The sequence below is a fragment of the Pelophylax lessonae genome (genome assembly GCF_965119305.1).
Source record: "Pelophylax lessonae genome assembly, chromosome: 3".
Taxonomy (NCBI): Eukaryota; Metazoa; Chordata; class Amphibia; order Anura; family Ranidae; genus Pelophylax; species Pelophylax lessonae.
Genome location: NC_138770.1, coordinates 200,960,037 through 200,976,316, shown reverse-complemented (window position 1 = coordinate 200,976,316; position 16,280 = coordinate 200,960,037).

The following is a 16,280-nucleotide window of genomic DNA, read 5'->3' as shown; positions in this document are numbered from 1 at the left end:
CCTCCCCAAAATAAAAAACAAAATAAAAAGCCCCCCCCCAAAAAAAACCCAGAACCACCATCAGCTATTTGTCCCCATAAAGGCCACACGACTGCATCCTCTCAACCCCCTCCCCCCCAGGAAAAAAAAAGAAAGGGGGCACCCATTAGCCATTTTTTCACTTAGAGGCCTCTCACGCACCCCCAAACCCCCCCCCCCAAAAAAAAAAATGGGGATATAATTTATAGTGCAGTCAATTTACCTCCTTCACTTTCTCTCCACGCCAGCCTCCTGGCTCTGCTTTAACACAGCAGTCTGTCACATCTGTGACTCTCTGGCTCCCCGGGCACTGCAGGCTGGGAATCCCCAAATACCAGCTGTGCTGTTAAATTACCGGCTGGGTGGCAACCCTACATGAGGTATATGAGGATTGGGACAGTTATTTAACCACACAAAAAACAAAGCAAACATAAGTTTCTTCTGGACATACTGTAAGTCTAATGCATATGATAAGGTATGTCTATTAAAATGACACCTTGCACACAAACATCATTGGTCTATTGTCAAAACACACCAAAAAACACATGAAGAAGCAGAAGCACAGGTATGAACATAGCCTTACTGACCGGCATGTCAGACTTGTTTATAATTCCTTGTTCATTCAGTTTTGTGTGAACACTTATTCTATTAACACAAATTACTATTTATACTGGGAAATTTGTACATTCATAAGATATGCATTGACTGATACCTGATAATAGAGAAAAAATGCTCACAGCTTTATGAAATGTGCAAGTGTATTGTGTTCAGCCATTTGATATGGTCAAGGGAAACTGTGCTTTTCCCAGCAGGTTCATTCTAAAGCCTGCCCACATACTTTCCATTTCCTCACTATTCTACCACTCTGTTTGCCTTGAGCAGGGGTCCTCAATTTGTGGCCTACGGGCCAAATGTGGTCCTTTGCTTGCCTTTATCCGGGCCTTGAGGGCACTATTCCTCCCATTAACACCAATTATGGGGCACTATTCTTTCCAATGACACCAGTTATGGGGCACCATTCTCCCCACTGATATCAATGATACAGTTTTTTTACCACCACTGACCATCAAGCCTATGGCATTGTTTACTTAAACAGGCCACAGTCCAGCCCCCCTAAAGTTTGAAGGGCAGTAAATTGGCACTTTGTTATAAATGTTTTGAGACCCCTGGCATAGAGCATGGCAAGGGCACAGGTTTACTTTAAAGTGGATGTAAATCCTCAAATATACCTAGTGAGGTGAACAGCCTCAGATGATACACAGAGATGAGACAAATCTCCCTACATAAGATTTACTTGTATATCTGCTGTCTTGGGCTTTCTAAATTCTTTAGAAAGTGTGCATTGTGTTACAAATTGTTTCTTTCTGTTTCAGCAGTGGGAGGGGAGCCTGGGCATACATTGTGTGTGAGCTGATTGGAGGAAAGGTACACCCCCCCCCCCCCCACATAGGCAGTGGAACAAAGAAACTTGCAGAGCTGTGCTGTGAATAGACAAGCTCTCTGCTTATCTGTCTCTAAGTCCCTTACCCGATATAAATTTCCAGCTGCTTTTATCTCCTGTGTTGGAGAGCTTGTCAGACGTCATCATGCTGATAACAGAGGAACGAAGCAGAAGAAAGACACGTGACTTAGAGCTTTGGAGAGAGAGAGGTAAACACTACAGATATATGTGCCCAGGTTAAATTTCATGAATTGGGTTTACATCCACTTTAAAGTATCTGCAAAAACTAACAATCAACCACTTTTATTTGTTTTTGTTTTTTGGCCTGTTGTATGTATAACTGAAAGGGTTTTGCTATATATATATATATATATATATATATATATATATATATATATATAAGATATAAGTGCACAAAATACCTGCTGATCTTGCATTAAATCCAGGGAGGAGAAAACATCCTGTGTACTCTTGTCTGTGCTGCACTGAAATCCCAATGAGTCTGATCAGCCCTGCCCAGTTCACGTCTCTAAACTACACACCACCTTCCCCTATGTTATGGCGACGAGCAGAGGGGGAGAGGAGTTCTGAATTCCTATCATACTTCCTGTCCTACGATGACAATGGTGCTTCTCCATAATTACGGTATGTTGACTGAACTTTTCCCTCCTAGGACAGGAAATACCAAGTAGTGGGGTTACTAAGTGAAAAATAAAGTAAAAAAAAAAAAAAGAAAACTAATACAACAACCACATCAACAGATTAGTAAAATGATTACATTTAACACTGCACCCCCTGAAAAATCAGCAGTCCTCCCATGCAGCTTAAATGGGAGATTTGGGTTATTTAATTGGTCTATACTGAATATACTGTCCTAATGCATGGCTATAGAAAAGTGGGGATGAATTTCTTAGCACTGGATAGAGTACATGCAGACCCCTGGGAAGGGGGGTTACTGGGACAAATTATTTTTGCAGAGGGAGGCTAAATGCATATTAGGTGAATGGGTGTGTATACTGCGCTAACCTTATAAAATTAAACCCAGAAAAGTGCACGTGCTGTCATGTGATTAACCTTCAGTGATAATAAATATTAAATATTAAATATTAAATAAATTGTTGAATATATAAACAATGGACTCCAAATGTGATGTGTCTTCCACTAAATTGCATGTGCAAACTTAAGAAATAGTGCAAACATATGACTTAAAAATGAATAAGAAATGACATAAAAAATTCCATAAAATTTTCAATAAATAAACATCTGAGGATAGTCCGTGGAAAGTTCTTTAAAGTGCAATAAACGTGCTCAAAAACAGTCTCTATTGTGCTGGATGGGATCGTGCGTGACGGTGATTCTTACAGGTTCTACCACTCTGTGCCGGGTGGAGTAAGGTATCACACTTACCGGACGGTGTGGATTCCAATGGCGTACGCCTAGTGGAATCTAAAGCGCTTATTGCTGCTGCTCCTCTATATGGATACCAAGGTGGACGTTCTCTTTATGGATGAAGGATGGACACTCAGCATGGAAGAAAGAAAGATATGCTTCTCATAGTGCAAAAAGGTTTTCCTTTAATTGAACTTGCATAAAAATCTCACATCAATCTTCACAAACACTGTCCATGTAAAAACACCATAAAAAGTCCCCCGATCAAAAGCTGCAGCTGATGCTAAAACTCCCAAATGGTAAAAAACACTCCAAATAAAACGTAGGTGACACAGCAAAAAAACAGCACCAATGATCCCCAAACAAGTGTACCGGGGTAAAGTGCAAAAGGATAGATCGCTATTGAGCTCCTAGTTCCGCCTTACGGCTGGGTAACCATGGGCGCTGGTTCTCTCCGCTCTCCTCGCCGAACCCGGAAGTAAGAGTCTCGGCGTGCGGTCCAGCTCCTGGCTCAAAGCGAGGCAACGTGCGTGCCAACTTAAGTACGCCATTGGAATCCACACCGTCTGGTAAGTGTGATACCTTACTCCACCCGGCACAGAGTGGTAGAACCTGTAAGAATCACCGTCACGCACGATCCCATCCAGCACAATAGAGACTGTTTTTGAGCACGTTTATTGCACTTTAAAGAACTTTCCACGGACTATCCTCAGATGTTTATTTATTGAAAATTTTATGGAATTTTTTATGTCATTTCTTATTCATTTTTAAGTCATATGTTTGCACTATTTCTTAAGTTTGCACATGCAATTTAGTGGAAGACATCACATTTGGAGTCCATTGTTTATATATTCAACAATTTATTTAATATTTAATATTTAATATTTAATATTTATTATCACTGAAGGTTAATCACATGACAGCACGTGCACTTTTCTGGGTTTAATTTTATAAGGTTAGCGCAGTATACACACCCATTCACCTATCAATTTTGAGACTACTACCTGTTCAGTTAGTGTCTTTGAATACTTGCAGTTTTCCCATATCTGACCTTTTACATCTTGGCGCGAGTATTTTTATCACACATAAATGCATATTAAACTCTGAGCAACAAAGTATCAGGTTAAATGTATGTATTAGCTTCAGATCATTTCATTAAGAGTTGGGTTGACACATTGATCCCTGATGCACTCCATTACTGTCAATGCCAACATACAAAGCGGAATGAATTTTATGTGGATGATTCAAATGTAACATTATCGATTTTTATTAATTGTTGATTGTAATTACTTAGGAATTTGCAATTAAGGTGTGAGTAAAAATGTATTCAGACAAGTGATGTGCCTATGTGCAAATGTCTAGCCCTGGAATGGGAGTTTAGGGATCCTTTGGACACATGTTGGGGTCATCTCCTCCAATTTTTATTTTGGAGTGATGTGTATTTGTTCATGTCTCCCTCAAGCGACCTATAGACATACTGTATGTGTGAGGAAGGTATGCGCACTGCCACTATATAACAAAGTAGAATAAATTACTGGGATTTTATGGACATTAGGAAAAATCAAACAATCAGAAAGTATATTCCCTCTTGCCATTTTAGGTATTGGTGTATAAATTCCCCCCTTTTATCTATATTTGGGGACTAACAGGATATCAGGTATACTATTTATCTAAGGAAAAGTAAATTAGAATGAGTTTTTTATCGGTTTATCTTTCTTTAATGGTAATATCTCAGAGTATTATAAACTTTTTCCATAGACTTGATTGAATAGACTGTTATTTTCTCTTTTCCTGAAATTACAATCTAGTATTGTTGCAGATAATATTCCCAGATACTGTATGTGAATAAAGTTGTTTTTTTTTTGGAGGGCAGGAGGCCACTTGTGCATATATATTAGTATTTGAAAGGAGTGTCATTACTGTTTATTTTGTCATTGAGGGAGATGAATATAATTCTCCTTAAAGCGGTATTAAACCCAAAACAAAAAATATAATATATTGCAGTTTACCAATCATTAGATGTGGTGACTCCATCAGTTTTCTTTTCTTTGGCTTTTTCCCCTCATTTTCGCCTGGTAAACTGGCCAGTAACACACCTTCTGTATAAGTGAGGCACAACTTTGGAGGAATGAGCAGGAAAGGTACAGCAGAGAGCAGCATTGTCAGTTTGGGAGGGAGGTAGTGTTAAATGTATTAGCAGAATAAAAAAACACTTACAAACTGAGGCCAAACTCCAACTCACACTTTATGAGCAGTTACAAAAGAACTGTTGTTTTTTTTCCTTTTGGGATAAAGGTTTTGCATGAAAAAATAAAATCTGATCATTTTATTCCCCCCTGCTTGCATTAAAGTGGTACTAAAGCCTTGTTTTTTTTCTTTCTATTATAGAAAGAAACATGTTATACTTACCTCCTCTATGCAGTTGGTTTTGCACAGAGAAGCCCAGATCCTCCTCTTCTCGGGTTCCTCTTTGGTACTCCTGGCCCCTCCTTCCTGCCGGTGCCCCCCACAGCAAGCAGTTTGCTATAGGGGCATCCGAGCTGAGCTGCAGCTCCATGTGTCCATTCAGACACGGAGCTGTGGCCCAGCCACACCCCCTTTCTCTCTTCATTGGCTCACTGACTTTGACAGCAGCAGGAGCCAGAGGGGAGTCCCCGGACAGCCCAGTCTGTCGTGCAACATCTATGAGGGGGCTGCTGCACACAGAAGGCTTTTTATCTTAATGCATAGAATGCATAAAGATAAAAAATCTTCTGTCTTTACAAACAAGTGGTTTGTCTCATCCATGTATACTGATACATTCTGCTGGAGAGTTTGTACTGTGAAAAATCAACAGATTTGCTGGCTGGATTACCAGATGCAAATAGAGAAAAAAAGAAAGCCTAAAAAAGTAAACTAAAACTGTCATCGTATCTAACAATAAGTAATATGCAATATAATAAATGTTTTCTTTTGGGTTTAATACTGCCTTAAGGGAGAAGTTTAGGTAAAGCTTTTTTGGCTATACTTCTCCTGTATGTCACAGAAGTGCAGTTTGTTCTGCACTCCTATGACTTATTTTCAGCCGTCAGTGGGTTAACGTCCGCTGTCGTCTGATGGCACTTAGCTGGTCTAGGCTCGGGAAAGATCCCAACCATATGGTCGGGATCCACCCAGATGCCTGGACGAGCACCTGGCTCAGCAATCTGCAGAGAGCCTGTGCCAGCCCCTCCCAGGGAGCACTGGAGGGGCAGAGCAGAGAGCCAGTGACTAACAGTCACAGCTCTCTGCTCAGATCGAAAGGGGAGAATTGAGTGATCACTCAGTTGTCACAGAATAGCTGGCTGGGGAAAGATGCAGCATCTGATAAAAGCTAGATTTACTTAGGTGAGTATAAATGATTGTCTTCAGCCCATTTTTTTCTTTTAATGTAGAGTGGTATACTGAACTTTGAGTACTTTTTTATACAGTAATCAGGGAGGCCTTTGTTGATCAAATTATTTTAATACGAATAATGGGTTGGCTTGGGGGACTCAGGTGGATCTAATTATCCATTGGCAAACAACAGGCAAGCTTGATTGGTTACTGATCCCTATTTAGGGTAATGATTAGGGATCATAGTGTAAAAATAGAAAGTTGATATGGTGATCTACATCTATATTTCATTACAACATTAGGTTGAAGTGGTAACCTCTGTGGGCTCCCCCTCCTCTCCCTTCCCTACTGTTAGAGCAGTGTGAGAGTATGGCACTGTAATTTTATTCTGGCTGGTTACCATTCAATGTATATAAAGCTTGGTTATCATTTTTTGTTGGTAGAGTTTATTTGTATACAAAGTAATGATTTAATTGACTGTATATTACAGATTCATACCCACCATAAAATATTCTCCTGAATAAGTAAAATTAAATGCATAGAAAAAATTCCCAGGTCTACATAATATTTTGCTCATTACAAAAGAAAGTGTGAAGTATAGATTATATGTCACACCAAGTTAGACCTGGGAAAATTAAGAGTACCCACAAACCTTGATTGCTGTGAACAATTGAGTGTGCACGGATAGAAGTACCCTTAATGTGTGGGTTTCACTTTACATTTATATTTATGTGGTGTAAATAAAGCTGTGAAATTTTAGATGAATTCTTCTTTCATGGTGGTAATTATAACTTGAATGTACCTAGAAAGATCTATTAAAATAATGCGTTTGTATAATTGTCTAACAGGGGTACTTATATGAGGCTGTTTGCTCATAAAGCCAATAATTATCAATCAATTACAGTGGGGCTGCACCCACACTCCAATGATTGACTGCTCATTTATGCCTAAGGGACTGTGAAAGCAGTTCCATCTAATTGATCCTCCTTCACCTGCAGGATTGCACTGCTACACCATTCCCTGAAATCTCTTCTCTCCTGCACATCTAAGGTACTCTGACGTAATCAAAACTGACGCAGAACCCATAGCACTGCATTAGATGTGAGAGCACCGATGCGAGGGCTCATCCCCTAGACCAGCCTTTCTCAACCTTTTCAACACAGAGGAACCCTTGAAATAAATTTCTGGTCTCTGGGAACCTCTGCTAAAAATTAAAAATCTATAACTCATGTCACATTAGTGTGACAGTGGGAAGAATGCTCCTTACTCTTGTCATCATTGGGAAGAATTACCCCCTTACAGTAAGCTAAAAGGAACAATGGTGTAATTGGAAACTTATCTGAGAGGCAGCAATTGCCTATTGCTCAAGGAACCCCTAGCAACCTCAGGAGGAACCCTAGGGTTCCACAGAACCCTGGTTGAGAAACCCCTAAAGGAGCAGTTAAAACTTGCTATGCAGCCAAAGCCCTACTACAACAGAGGACATTTTACAACTGTAGTTGGCTCTTTAGACATTCAGCTTTACGTTCTGTTCTTGATATCCATTAAGATGTAAAATATACATATAAAAATACAATGTGTTTATTTATTTTTTAACAACAAAGAGCAGCTAAGATTCCAGTTCCACTAATGGAGCACTCCCTCACAGATATTTTATTTATTTACATGACATCACAGGGTTTCTTCCATCAGAAGGCTCTGTAGCATTCACTTGTGGGCCAAGGACAGCTTGATGACGTGCAGAATATTATGTGTCATTCTACCTAAAAGAAGAACAGTGCTGAATTGCAGAATGGTGAATCTGAAGGGTACAGTGCCAGAAAAAGAATGCAGGACAATGTTTTATTTTTATTTTTTTATTAAGCGTAGTTTCAAACAGTTTTGGGGGAACAGACCTGCTGTCAGATGCTCATTTTTGCTGGGACAAAAGTGATGGAAGGGAAGGTGAGAGGATATCGTCCAATGGAAACACCTAATATGGTGAGATTTCCTCTCACTTCTTCATGTGTCTTCAGCACAGAAAATCAAGAAAACTTCCCTTAATAGAAATGAGGCAATACTGATCCCACAGCGCCACCAACAGTTGGATCCGCTAGGGAGTTCCTTGCCCTAGACACGAACCTCAGTACCATCCTGGTGAAGTAAGACACAGAAGACCCATGTCTTGGATCCCCCAGTGTAGGCAAAACTGACGGGTGACGTCTGCATTTAGGAACCACTGTCCCCGATCCAGTGTCTGACGACGGAGGTTGTTCGCCCCTCAGTTCTGCCCGGAGTGTACACAGCGTATAGGGCTGGCACATGACGTTCTGCCCACTGGAGAATGCAGAAGGACATACCCAAGACATACAAGAGTGTAGGAAAGACCTGCTGCAAGACAGGTGCAGCTGAACCGCAGTCTGACGTTCCCAGAGCTAGAAATCAGGAGGGACACCTTGGCCTGCGCTGATCGAGACTTCAAGACCTAGATACTCCAGTCTGCTGGTCAGGATCAAGAACACATCTAAAGTCCCTCAGAGAGTGTCCCGTGAGCACAACGTTGATCATCAGCATGGAAGAAATCCCCGTCTGCATGGCCAGGCAGTCTAGGTAACCTGGCAATGTCTCAGCAATGCCAGTGCTGGAGCTTTCCCATGGTAAGGACCTAAAGCACAGAGGTGGGGCCAGAGAGAAAACACCACAAAATCAAAAATGGGTGTCTCCAACCGCTAAGCGCAGGAAGCACTGATGCCCAGCCGAATAGGGGGCATGCAGGAAAATCACCTAAAGAAAGAGGACCACCACTGAATGTGTGGATGCCATCCAGGAATTCTGCACCCCCAAAAATCAGTTGAGGGCCTGGGATCCAGGGTCATTGAATGCTGTCCTTTCCTGGGACAAAAAATAGATTGGAGTAAAACTCCCAAAAAAGCACCAGCTCAGGTACCGGGCAGTCCCTCCCTGGAGTAGCAAATTCTGCACCATCCCACCCTGAGCCCATCGGCAGGAAAGGGTGAGGCGAAGATCAGATGGAAAGAATTTCTCAGGTGGATTAGAAATTCGTGTGTGGATCTATTCATCAGGGGCAAGGAAGGTTTAGACCCATGAAGATGACCCTTCACCCTGGAATTGGAAGGGGTGAGCCCACATGCTGAGTACGACTTGTCTGCGGGCTTCCGGGGCCAGGATCACTTGGCACCACCCACAGGGGCTTGACATCTGCCTCTGGGGCAGGAGGTGACACTTATCCCAAATCTTCAGAAGTGGCCAGCATCCCCCAATTTACAACCCCAATGATCATGTAGGTAAACACCAGTACAAGAACAACCCGGGAGCCACCAACACGCAGATGACAGCCCAGATTTAACTCCATATTGGTTGAGCAGTGCGGGAGCACTCATAGCAAGGGGGAAGAAGAAGGAGTGCAGTGCAGCCTCCCCATTGCTGCCAAAAGGCATATCTGTGCCACAGGTCCAGGGAGGGAAAGAGTGACCAATGCCCCCAGCTCACAAGCAGAGCACCGCAAGTAGGCCACAATGCTGTGCCTAAATTAGTGAAGCGGTTTGACCGCGTGGCACACACACCCGCAGGAGGGCCCAGGAAACACCACTGGCCAAGGCAGGGAAGCCACAGCCCATCCACCCCGCTAGTTTAATCCAACTAATGACTCCCAGGAAGCAGACACTGCACTATAAGCCTAATACAACGTCAAACATCTAATACAACGTCAAACCGAATCCATCATCCAGGGAGGGGGGGATTAGGGGGCCCCACATGGATCAAAGCAGTCAGACACCAGCAAACTTACATAAAAAACAAAAGAGGTCGCACCAGCCTAGTGCATTATCCCACAATGTTTATTTGAACTGAAACAACATAAAATGTATTTAAAAGCATGAATTAAAATAGCTAATTAAGCTATTTGTCCATAGCTTAATAATCACAGACTTGGTAGGCTCCGCAGAACGGGGGGACCTCACCAGAATCCTAACTGACTGATGTGCTTTGAAGGATATACTTTCTTCATCAGAGCCAGCGGTCCCTCTCCAGCTGAAGCCAGGGGCCGCCCACTATGCAGGGAACCTAAATAAGACCACCAGGACTATAGACTCCCAGGACAGAAAGCTGCCACAGACAAAACCTGCTGTCAGCAGTACTTGGCACACAACATGTGGGTAAACAAGGGGAATCGGGTACCCAAATCCACCTAGCCACCCCTTAGGGTAGAGGGGTAATGTCATGTACGTCTCCCGGGGAACAGGTAACTTTCCCCGACAGGATGCCTCACAGCCAAAGAGAGGGAGCTGTCTGCTTGAGGGGTGGGGGTTAGATCCAAGGCCTGAAGGGAGGAGGGGACCCTGCAGGGTCAACCACCCCAGGGAGTACCTGTGTGACATGTCCAGGAAGGGGAGAGACTTATTTACTTACCAGTCCCGCAGAACGTGCAGGTAAGGCTCCTATGACAGATCCTCCTCTCCAACGAAGTGAGGGGGGGGCTGTTGGCCAGGGTAACACTGTGACACAGACTTCAGCGCACGCTCATATGTGTCCCAGCAAAATGTTTAAATCACTGGCCACCCTGGTCCAGAATGGGGCTCGTTGCAGCTGATCCAGTGGGTAGCTAAAGGTCTGCGTGTGCTCGATGGCCAGACTAGGGTGACCACTGGATCAAGATTATCCAGCCAGTTGCCCAGCTCGGCTGTTGATTGAAGATCTCAGAAGGAAAAAAAAAAAACACAAAAAAAAAAAAGAAAACTATGGAACCACAGGTCTCAGCAGAGAAGTAGGTTCTTACTCACTTAAAACACAAGAAATAAATAACTGGCTTGCCTATAGAAGAGAGTGGGTTGTATACCAACTAGGACTGCCCATAGACGGTGCTGTGTTACTTTTCTGCCTAGTGTCCTACTAGTTTTGAATACCTTTTTTGTTTTTTCCAATCTTATCTATCATCTCCAGAAAATGCCAGTCCTGGAGACTTGTCAGTGTATCTGTCTGCTCATATGGGCAGGAACAGGAAGAGACAGTGAACTACCAGATCGCTTAACAGTGCCATGTTAGTCCACTGAGAACTACAAGCCAACAGCTGCAAAGTCTGTCTGTACTTGTAGTTTCCCATTCAGAGAACTCTGTGTATAAATGATGCGGGCAGAGCCCCGCATTGGCCGTGTTATTTTCAAACAGTGGCAGCGGGTGCCCGGGAAAGATGCTCGCTGAAACTTGGGGGGGGGGGGTATTGGGAGCAGATTGGTAGAGGCTGCAGCTGCTGGAACATGTCATGTTTCACCCTAAATACGAGTAGAACATGTAACGTTCCAAACAGTGAACTTATCCTTTCAAGCTATCAGGTTACTATCAGCTCCTAACTACCAGTTTCTCCTGCATAGGAAAGTTTGTTCACAATAACAGTCCATTGCTGATGATATTGGTCAACAGATTTTATTTCAGATACTTTGATAAAGAAGGACCATTGACATGTTTTTGTGAATTTCAAATAAGACAAAAACTTTATGAAACCAACTAAACGGACACCCCATGATTAGCAGTGAAAGTTTTACTATGAGGTGCTTGGACACTCAAGAACTTTTAACCATAACAAAAATAAATTGAAGCATAATATTTCAAATACACAGATTCCTGAAAGTGGCTTTTAATGAAAGTGGTTGCTGCAGCCCCACCAATGGCCAGAAACCGAAGACTTCCAAAGTGATGTCACCAGCACACCAAGGATCTCCAGAATTTTTTTATTTATTTTTTTTAATTTATTTTTTATTTATCTCCAGAATGGGCCCAAGGTTTCATTTAGCGATCACATCATAGTTACAGAAGAATGATTTTGGAGCCTCGAAGGACCCCTTTATTCAGGCATTTGATGGCACACATTGCTTCTGTAACTATGATGTGATTGCTGACTAAAGATTTGGATCTAGAGATTCTTGGTGTGCAGGTGTCAAGGTCTTACCTTGCCTTCCTGTTGGCAGCCATCTTGAACATGTGCAGACTGCTGTCTCTTATAAACTCTGTTTGCATCATCACTTGTCTGCTGCTTGGGCTTCACTTAGTGAAGATTGTGCACACCTGACTATCAGGGCCGTCTTTAACACAGGGCAAAAGGGGCAACTGCCCCGGGCCCAACCATTGTTGTGGGGCCCAAAGCAGCTGCCCCTTGAGCCCACACTGCCCACAAATTGTTGATAAGGCCCAAAAACAAATTTGCCCAGGGTCCAATCAATACTAAAGATGGCCCTGCTGACTATATAAATCACCTGATGGCTTTCAGACCTTACCCTTGCGTTTGTGCATCACTGCTAGCAGTCCTCTGGTCTCTGTGGTTTCTTCGCGCAAGACTTGGCTTGGCTGACGACCTTCCTGGCTCTGGATTCCGCATCAGCAGATGACCCCGCATCAGATGACGACCCGGCTTTGGTAGACTACCCGCTTCCGAACATGACCCGGCTGTTCTTGATTTGGCTCCTTTCTCTTGCTGTGCGATTATTATTGTTTCATAAATAAATTGCTTTATTTTACTTGCATCTTCGTGTATTCTGGCTTCCTGGCACCCTGACAGTACGCAAGGGCCATGAATCCTGACGATGCAGGTGCCCCTACGCTTCCCATGCTGGTTACCAGGCTCGATCAACAAGATCACCTTTTGGGTCAGTTCGCTCAGGCGTGGCAGACGTTGGTTGCACACACAGCACACCTTGCTCCTGATGCTGCTAGGCCGGTGGTTCCTCCTGTTGTTGCACCCATTGCTGCTCCTGTTGCCGCTCCTGTTTCTGCAGCGGAAGTCGCTGTTACCAGAGGGCTGACTGGTTCAGCCCCTCTCCCGCAGGGCTATGGGGGTGAACCGAGTCAGTGTCGTGGCTTCCTAAACCAAGTGGGCCTTTATATTGAGATGGTTTCTCAGACGTTTCCCTCTGACAGGTCCAAGGTGGACTTCCTAATCTCATTGCTCTCGGACAAGGCCTTGGCCTGGGCGAATCTCTTATGGGAGAACGATAATTCCGTGTTTTTCGATTACTCGAGTTTTGTTGCCTCCTTTCGTAGGGTATTTGATGTGCCTGCTCACTCTGCTTCTGCTGCTAAGCTGCTCCTGTCCATTCAACAGGGTATTCAAAACGTTGCTGAGTATGCCTTCGAATGTCGTACCCTGGCAGCAGAGGTGGGTTAGAATAATGAGGCTGTGGTGGCGGTCTTCTCTCATGGTCTCTCTGATGCATTGAAGGACGAGACCACGGCCAAGGATCTCTCTGATGATCTTGTGGCTCTCATTTCCTTCCTAATTTTGATCAATACCAGGCTCAGGGAGAGACCATCATTTAAGGAGTGCCTGAGGAGTCCTCCTACCAGATTGGCTCCTACGTTTTCTTTACCACCCATTCCTCTCTCACCTCCCATGCATTCCTGGGGATGGTGCGTCTGGCTGTGAACCCATGCAGCTAAGGTTCACTTAGCAGGCCTTTAGGAGGAGGGAGGGCCGTTGTCTGTATTGCAGCCTTGGTGGACATTTCCTGAAATCTTGTCCTACCCGTCTGGGAAACGCTCGCACCTAAGATCCTGTCAGGGGCAGATCTTAGGTGGAATTTCCTTGCCCCCGGTTTCCTATAAAGATAAACCACTAATCACAGTTGTCCTCTCCTGGGCAGCAGGCTCGGTGGTTACCCAGGTGTTGGCAGACTCCGGTGCTGGCGGTTACTTTATTGACAGTACGTTTGCTGCTGCTAATTCCATACCCTTGCAGCCCTATGTTGCTCCACTGGTCATCGAGGCGATTGATGGCAGACCCCTGCAACTGGCACAAGTTACCCACGAGACTGTTCCAGTTGACATGGCTATAGGGGCTGTTCACAGGGAGTCAGCCCATTCTGTCTCATCCCAATCCTGGTTTGCCCTTTGCCCAAGAGGTGGATGCCTCTGAGACAGGAGTAGGCACCCTCCTGTCTCAGCGTCAGACACCTTATTTGGTCTCTTATTTGCCCGGCTCCAAGAATGTTAAAGCTGACACCGGTCATATCTTCAGATCATATCCTGGCTGCCATCCCCACCAACCTCTCCTCTTGGGGAACAGATCTTGGCTGCCCAACCTGTTGCTCCCACTGAGAGACCTGTTGGCAAATGTTTTGTAGCTGAGGGGTTGTGCATCAGACTGTTGCGCAAATACCACAATTCCAAGACTGCCTTGGATGTCCTGGGCTATTTCCCATCAGTTCTGGGGGCCATCTCTCCGCACTGATGTTGCTGTGTATGTGGCTGCTTGTTCCGTCTGTGCCCAGAACAAATCTCCGCGACACCTTCCCTTGGGCCTACCGCATCTCATTCCCAATGGGGAGCATCCCTGGTCTTACCTGGCCATTCATTTTATTATGGAACTTCCCGTGTCTCTAGGTTACACGGTTATCCTTATGGTTGTCGACCGGTTTTCCAAAAGGGGCCACTGTGTTTCTTTTAAGAGGCTGCCTACCACTGAGAAGCTTGCCTTGGTGTTTGCCAGGAAGTTTTTTGCTTACACGGGTTGCCTAAGGACATTGTCTCAGACCGTGGGAGTCAGTTTGTCTCTAGGTTCTGGCGTGCCGTTTGCTCTCAGTTGGGTATTTGACTCTCCTTCTCCTCGGCCTACCATCCCCAGTCCAATGGTGCCACTGAACGTTCCAACCAAGCTCTGGAGCAATTTCCCCACTGCTATATCTCTGAACATCAGGACAATTGGGTTGATCTGCTACCCAGAGTTTGCCATCCTCTGGAATGTCTCCATTCATGGCCGATTATGGGTTCCAACCGGCTCGAGTCGTTCTCGCCACAGGACATTCCGGCTGTGGGGGATCACCTTCATGCCCTCCGTTCCTCTTGGGTGCAGATTCAAGAGTCTCTGCACAGCATCAGAAGCTCCAGGCAGACTGAAGACATTTATCTGCTCCTTCGTACCAGGTCGGGGAGAGGTTGTCGGACCTTAATCTCAACCTCAAGGTGCCCACTCCAAAACTGGCACCTTGTTTTGTTGGCCCTTTAAATTCTCCTTTAGGGGGGTGTGGTCTACGTTTACATACTTTTGCGAATAGGTGTCCCTCATTCCTATCTCAAAATGTTGGGATGTATGTCTAAATCTGTCAAGGTCTTACTTTGCCTTCCTGTTGGCAGCCATCTTGGACATGTGCAGACTGCTGTCTCTTATAAACTCTGTTTGGGCGTCGCTCAGTGATGATGTTGCACACCTGACTATATATATATATCACCTAATGGCTTTCAGACCTTGCCCTTGCATTTGTGCTCCAAGGTGCATCACTGCTAGCAGTCCTCTGGTCTCTGTGGTTTCTCCGTGCATGACTTGGCTTGGCTGACGACCTTCCTGGCTCTAGATTCTGCATCGGCAGATGACCCCGCATCAGACGACGACCCGGCTTTGGCAGACTACCCGCTTCTGGACTCTATCTCAGCTTTGATGACTACCTGTTCCTGGACTCGATCCCGGCTTGTAGGACTACCCGCTTCCGAACTTAAACCCGGCTGTTCTTGATTTGGCTCCTCTCTCTTGCTGTGTGATTATTATTGTTGCATAAATAAATTGCTTTATTTTACTTGCATCTTCGTGGGGTCTGGTTTCCTGGCACCCTGACAGCAGGAGATATACTTCTCACTATCAATTAAACTGAGCCCAACATTGATGAGTTCTAACTTCATTTCTATGCAATAGTAATTATAGTAATTACCCACAGCTTATATCAAGGGCAAAACTAGGAGCATATTGGCTGCATTGCTGTGAGAATACAGTATTTTACAATTTTGTGAAGTGGGAGAGGCAGGTCTACATTTACTACCTCATTGTGACTAGATGAATAGTGTGTCCCAGCGACTTGAGAAGCTATGATAGTGGGAACTTAAGACCAAGATTTTTTTCAGGAGTTAAGTCTAGACTAATAAAGTGATCCACTGATCCTCCAGCTTTGGCGGTTAAGCACAAGGCTATTACTGCACCAGAAAAAAATTCTAATCATGTGATAAAGACCTACAATTTAGTATAGTATATACACAGTATAAAAGGTAACTGGGGTTAGACCTGTTTTTGGAAATATTTTCTAACCAAAAAAAAACCTGTGGGGCT